The 5571-nt window shown below is 65.1% G+C and overlaps 1 long non-coding RNA gene across 1 annotated transcript; it reads right to left on the minus strand.

The window, feature by feature from the left end:
- LOC142364114 (uncharacterized) lies at window positions 1-1154 on the minus strand. The gene is made up of 3 exons (XR_012766182.1): window positions 1073-1154; window positions 433-530; window positions 1-109 (listed from the first exon to the last, which is right to left on the minus strand). It is a non-coding gene; the product is annotated as an uncharacterized LOC142364114 (long non-coding RNA).
- Between the last annotated feature and the right edge of the window lie 4417 nt (window positions 1155-5571).

Below are 5571 nucleotides of genomic sequence, written 5' to 3' on the forward strand. Positions count from 1 at the left end.
CCGGGCAAGTGCCGAGCGCGGGTTCATGGCTACGGCACTAAATCTTCATCGCTGCCGGGCACTCGTCCGAACGGCATCCGCGGCTCAGCAGCATCCCCCTCGCTATCAGCTGCGCAGGATAAGAGATTTGCCTTACATTAGTGAAATGATTATTCTTAATACTTAGACACCTATCATATTCCTGAGGAAAAGGAAACATAAATCCTTCCTTGCACTGACAGGGACAGCCCACGTCCCTAGATACGAGGGAATTAATTAAGCCTGGTCATTCCAGCCAAAGCCCAACCAGAATGTTAGTACAAGCTTTGCGGTCAAAGTATCTGCAGGATTTGGCCTCATTTCCCCATTTTTATTAATCACAGGAAAAATTCTCCATTTAGAAACAATGCTAGAGATATACCTGATAGGTTTTTTCTCCCCTTGGCCACTTACCACTTGGCAACAGAGATGGAGTTCTGTCTTTGCAAAACATTTTAAAAGCTGTTTCTGTTCCAATTCAGAATCACCCACCCCAACGCTTTCCAGGTTATCTGTAAAAGAAAACCCAGAGAAATGGATGGCTTGAAATGCTTCAGCTGATAAACTCTAAACATATTAACTGTAATTTTGTTTCCCATTGCAAAGTAGAACGAAAATGTTAACAACCACAGAGCAAAAGGTCATTGGAAACGAAAGCGGTTGTTTTGAAAACAAAGAAACGGAACATTTCTGTGTCCTCGCGACCACCTTCCCTTTCCCCCAAAGCCTGACAGGGTTTCTCTACACTCTCCAAGTTTGCCGTGCTGTGTTTTGGGGGGAGCCGAGCTGGCCCTGCTGGGGGGGCGAGGGAGAGCTCCGGGGGCAAAGAAACCAGCTGGCAGCCCAGACATGGGGCGGCAGTGCCGCAGCGGTACCGGGCACCCCGGCCGGGCTCCGCACGGTTGCCGCTCCCGAGCCCCATTCCGGCCGCTCCAGCAGCGCCCGGAGGAGCCGGAGGCTGCTCCGGGGACACGGGACAGGCACCCCCCACACTCCGCTCCCGTAAAAACCCACCTCAAACCCTCGCCTGGTTATAAATAAAGCAGCCGCTGACCTCGGAGATTAATCAGTGGGCCGGTGTCTCTGCGTGATGTCACCCCGTGTTTTTCCACAGCGCCTGTCAAATTTCAGCCCCGTCTGATCCGCCGATGACAGCCGGGGCTTGCGCCTGCCAGACAGCACCGGGACGGCCGCGGTCGGTGGGAGGGAGAAGCCGCGAGCGGAGGCCGGCAGGATTTATGGCCGGTTTCTCCCCAGCGCGCTCTCCCGCGCTCCCCGCCGCACACACACTACGCAGACGCCTCGGGAGGATGACGGAAACTGGGGCTGCTTGGCGCGGCACGCGTATTTTTAGGTGTTATTGCACCATTTGTGGCCTTTGGTGACTTTTATGACTAACGCAGCCGGATCTGCAGCGATCGGTCTGAACCTGGCCCGTGCACACCGCGCTGGGGTTCACCGGCTGGGAGGAGCCCGGCCAGCGGGGAAAGCAGGGATGGACCCAGGTCCAGGCCAACGCCGCGGTGCAGGATGGGTCCCGCAATGGGAAACCGGCTCTTCCCAGGGCACCGCGTCTGGCAAAGGCCTCGGGAAGGCGCAGAACCTCCTGGGCAGAAACCTGTGTCCAGCATCAGGGAGGGTTTTAATCTCACTGTTCAACCCTCACCCGTGCTTGCCGCTGGACCCGCTGCCCGAACGCCTGCCCACACTTACCGGGCAGGAGCTGCCCACCTCCAGCTGGGCACCGGCAGGCGCGGACGGGACGGGGAGACTGCCCTGGGCTGCGTGTGCCTGGGTATCAACGGAGACCAAAGGGTTACCAACACCACGTGGCTGCAGAGCTGGGCGCTGCATGTCCGCACAGCAATCCATCAATTAATCTGAGAAGGGACAAAGCAATTAACAGGGAACCAGGGGACAAACTAACAAAGCGTACGCCGCGGCTCTCCTAAGGGGCTGGCTCGTGCCTGTTTGTTTGGCTCCTGTTTCTATGGTGGTGGAGGCCGTTATGAAGGGTCAGTTCATCGTTCTGGTTATTTGCAGCTACCCAAAATGTATTCTTAGCCTCTCCAACCTCGGAGAGATAGCCGGGGGCTAACCGGGGACTGCTCGGCTGTTGGGAGCTGTCGTTCTTCTGGGGGATAAAAGACCTTCCTTTCACAACCAAGTACTGAAGCCGTCAGGGCTCAGCGCACCGAGGCTGCGGCTCAGCACCAGCCCCACGGTCTCCTTTACCGAGCCAGAAGGACGCACCCTGCAGAGAGCACTCGGCTCCCGTGGCTGTTCTGTCCCAGCAAGGAACCCCTCACCTGCCTCCAGCCAGCCTGGGACCGCTGCTCCCCGAGCAGCCGCCGTGCCACAAGCCGGGGGCCGCAGGAGCCCGGGGCCAGCGCTGCTGAAGCCCCCGGCCTGGAGCAGGACACCCGGCCACAGGCACGGCTCTCGCTGGGCAGTGACCGTGTCCAGCGCTGCGTCCCCGCGGCTCCCGGGCCCTGCTGCGCTGCGGCCGGAGAGGAGACGAGCACGGCGGAGGCTGCGCCCATCGCTCTGTCCTTGCCGGTGCACGGCCCCTCGGTGGTCCCTTTTGCACAAGTTCAGGAGCTTGGTTGGGCTGCACTGTCCATCCCAAAATAAGTTCCCCATAAATACGTTTATAATGGGGCTTTGTTGCCTCAGAAAATAGGTTTCCCGTGAGGTCAGCAGGCCTGGCACTGAGGGTTATCCCGGGACAGCGATTTTTCCCCTTGGGGTTCCAGGTGACTGCATGATGCAAAGCCCCGCGTTATCCCCGGGGCTGCCACACGAAAGGTCAGCTCCCCAGCTGCGCCCAGCACGGCAGCTCGGAGAGCAGCAATGCTCTGCAGCCCCCGCCAGCCCCTGGCACAGCCCCAGCACCTGCGCAGCCAACACAGGAATCCAGCGCCGCGGCCGGGGAGACAGCGGGGAGGGGAGCGACCTCCCCGATCCCGCTGCCAGAGCAACCCTGCTCACCCTCACTCACGGGAAGACGACACGGGCACGCAAGGCCACGCTGCCTTCGCCTCCCTGAAAAGATGGGGAGCTGCCTGCAGAGCTGGCGCGGATCTGGCACACGTCCCTGCCTCGCACACCCTGTCCCACGGTGCCCGGGCACGCTGCAGGCTGGATGCCACCGACGGGGCAGCTCTTCGGGGCAGGGAACACCACTTACCATCCTCGCCTGCGCATTTCCTTACCCTGCACTTCTCCCGGGGGTGACAGGAGCCCCGGGCTGTCCCTCTGCCCCTCGCCGCAGCTCCGTGCGCGGGCCCTGCAGCCCGGCGTGGGCAGCCGCCACCTCCAGCACCCCGAGCGAGTCTCCGGAGCGACCGACCTGCTAAGAAAACAGAGAGCTCGTTCCTTTGAAGTTAATGAATCGTGAACGCCTTTGAAAGCAGAGCCTTGTTTATTTACCCGCTGCAGCTCATGTGGACGAAGCGCACAGACATCCCGAGCGCACTGCTGCTCCGAAGGACAGACGAAGTGCGGGTCCCTCCCGGCTGAGCCGCAGCTGGGGGAGCCAGGGCTGCCGGCCGCCGAACGCAGGCAGACGGGGCAGCGCCTGCCACAAACCCCCCGATGTCCAGGGGTCCGTCCGGGGCTGTCCGCCTGGCCTTGTGGAGGCAAGCGTCAAAACAAGCAACCATGTTGACACAGAAATTCAGCACGCGGGGTGCAAAGCTCTGTGAAACCTGGCCCAAGCCCCTCGGTTCAGCTGTGAACCCCCTGCAGACCCCCACCGCCCTCCCCCCAGGGCTGCCCGCACCGACTGCCCCCAGCCTGGAGCCAGCCACCGCCCGAGCCAGCGTTCTCCTGCCGAGAGCTGCACCCGCAGACGGACACCTGGGAACCCGCGCCTGCCACCTCCTCCCCTCCCTTTCCCGTCAGAGCAGGACACAGAGAACTCAGCCTCCTCTCTCTGGCTGAAAACAATCCACTAAGAGGGAAAACCCGGTGAAATAGCAACGGCAGAGACCCCCACACGCTGCGATGGTTCTTCCAAACCAACGCGCAGCCTCGCACACGAGTCGATAAACGTCGGCCTTTTCAGTGCCATCGCTTTATGAATAAGCAGAGATGCAATATTCCGTCTGGGCTCACACAAAAGGGCAGCGCCCTGCCAGCACCGGCTTTCTGTCGCTGCAGTCGGCAGGAGCAGGATTGGATCATGGCCAAGTGCGAGTTTCTGGTCCCGGTTTCTCTCAGGCCGGGGAAGTCGCTCTCTGATCTGCAACAACGGGAATGGGAAGGGAAGAGCGGGATGAGCTGAGCTGGGCGGAGGGGAGGGGGTGGCTGCGTGCTCCGGCAATGCTAGAAGGTCTTTGGTGGATAACGAGGTTTGCAATCCCAGTAAATAACTGGGTGTACTAGGCAGCACTAGCACTGAGAGAGAGGTTCCCCACTGCAGCCCAGTGCCCGCTCACCTCCCGGCTGCGGGGGGAGCGCCCAGCCGGGGACTCCGCGGGGCAGAGGGAGCTCCCAGGTAAGGTTGGTCTTCGCCAGCTGCCAGCCAACGGTCCTTCGGCTGCGGGAAGGACCCGCAGGCAGCAGAACTGAGCCGGGGCAGCGCGCCCGCCGGCTCCCGCCGCCCCGCAGCCGGCAGAGGCACGGCGGGGCTGGAGGCCGGTCCCCGCGCCGGGACGGAGCCGCCGGCGGGTGCCCACCCGGGGGGGGAAGGCGAGGGCATCACCGCCGCACGGAGCCCGCGTCCGGAGAGCAGCGGCTGTGTCACTGCCCCCGCCTCCCGCGCCGGGACCCGCCCGGCCGCCCCGCACCGCCGGCCCGCGGGAGGGCTGCCTGCCCCTGCCCCCACCGGGGCCGAGCACCCGCGCTGCCTGCCCCTGCCTGCCCCTGCCCGCACCGGGGCCGAGCACCCGCGCCGCCTGCTCCTGCCCGCACCGGGGCCGAGCACCCACACTGCCGGCCTCCGCCCGCTCTGCCTGCCCTTGCCTGCCCCTGCCCGCACCGGGGCTGAGCACCCGCGCCGCCCCGCCCCGCCCCGCGCAGCCCCGCACCGCCCCGCACCGCCCCGCGCCGGCCGTTCCCCACCCTGCAGTGACACCTGGCGGGGGCGAGCGCGGGAAGCCCCGGCCCCGCGCACCCCGCCGCGCCCCCGCCCCGCGCCCAGCCCGACGGGGCGGCCGTGGCCGGCGGCCGGGCGCTGCGCCGGGGGCAGGAGCCGGGGGGGCCGGGGCCGTCCGACGTGCCCTCGGCGAGGCGGGGGTCGGTCGGGCCGGCGCGGCGGCTCCGCGCCTCTGACTCTGCCCAATGAGAGCCCGCAGCTCGGCGGGCGCCCTCAATATTTGGCCGCGGCCCCCGCGCTCCCGGCCCCAGTGCGCGCCCGCCCTCCGCGCACCGACCTCCATGGCCCGGCCCGGCCCCGCCGCCCGCCCCGCGCCGCTCGGGGGGCGCCGGCCCCGCTGAGCGCCGGGACCCCGCGGGGAGCCCCGCCGACCCCCGCACAGCAGCAGCATGCGCCTGGCAGCGGGGGCCCAGCCGGGGCTCGCCGAGCAGCGCGGAGCCGGCGGCCGCGCC

The sequence above is a fragment of the Opisthocomus hoazin genome, chromosome 25, assembly GCF_030867145.1.
Source record: "Opisthocomus hoazin isolate bOpiHoa1 chromosome 25, bOpiHoa1.hap1, whole genome shotgun sequence".
In the NCBI taxonomy this organism is placed as follows: domain Eukaryota; kingdom Metazoa; phylum Chordata; class Aves; order Opisthocomiformes; family Opisthocomidae; genus Opisthocomus; species Opisthocomus hoazin.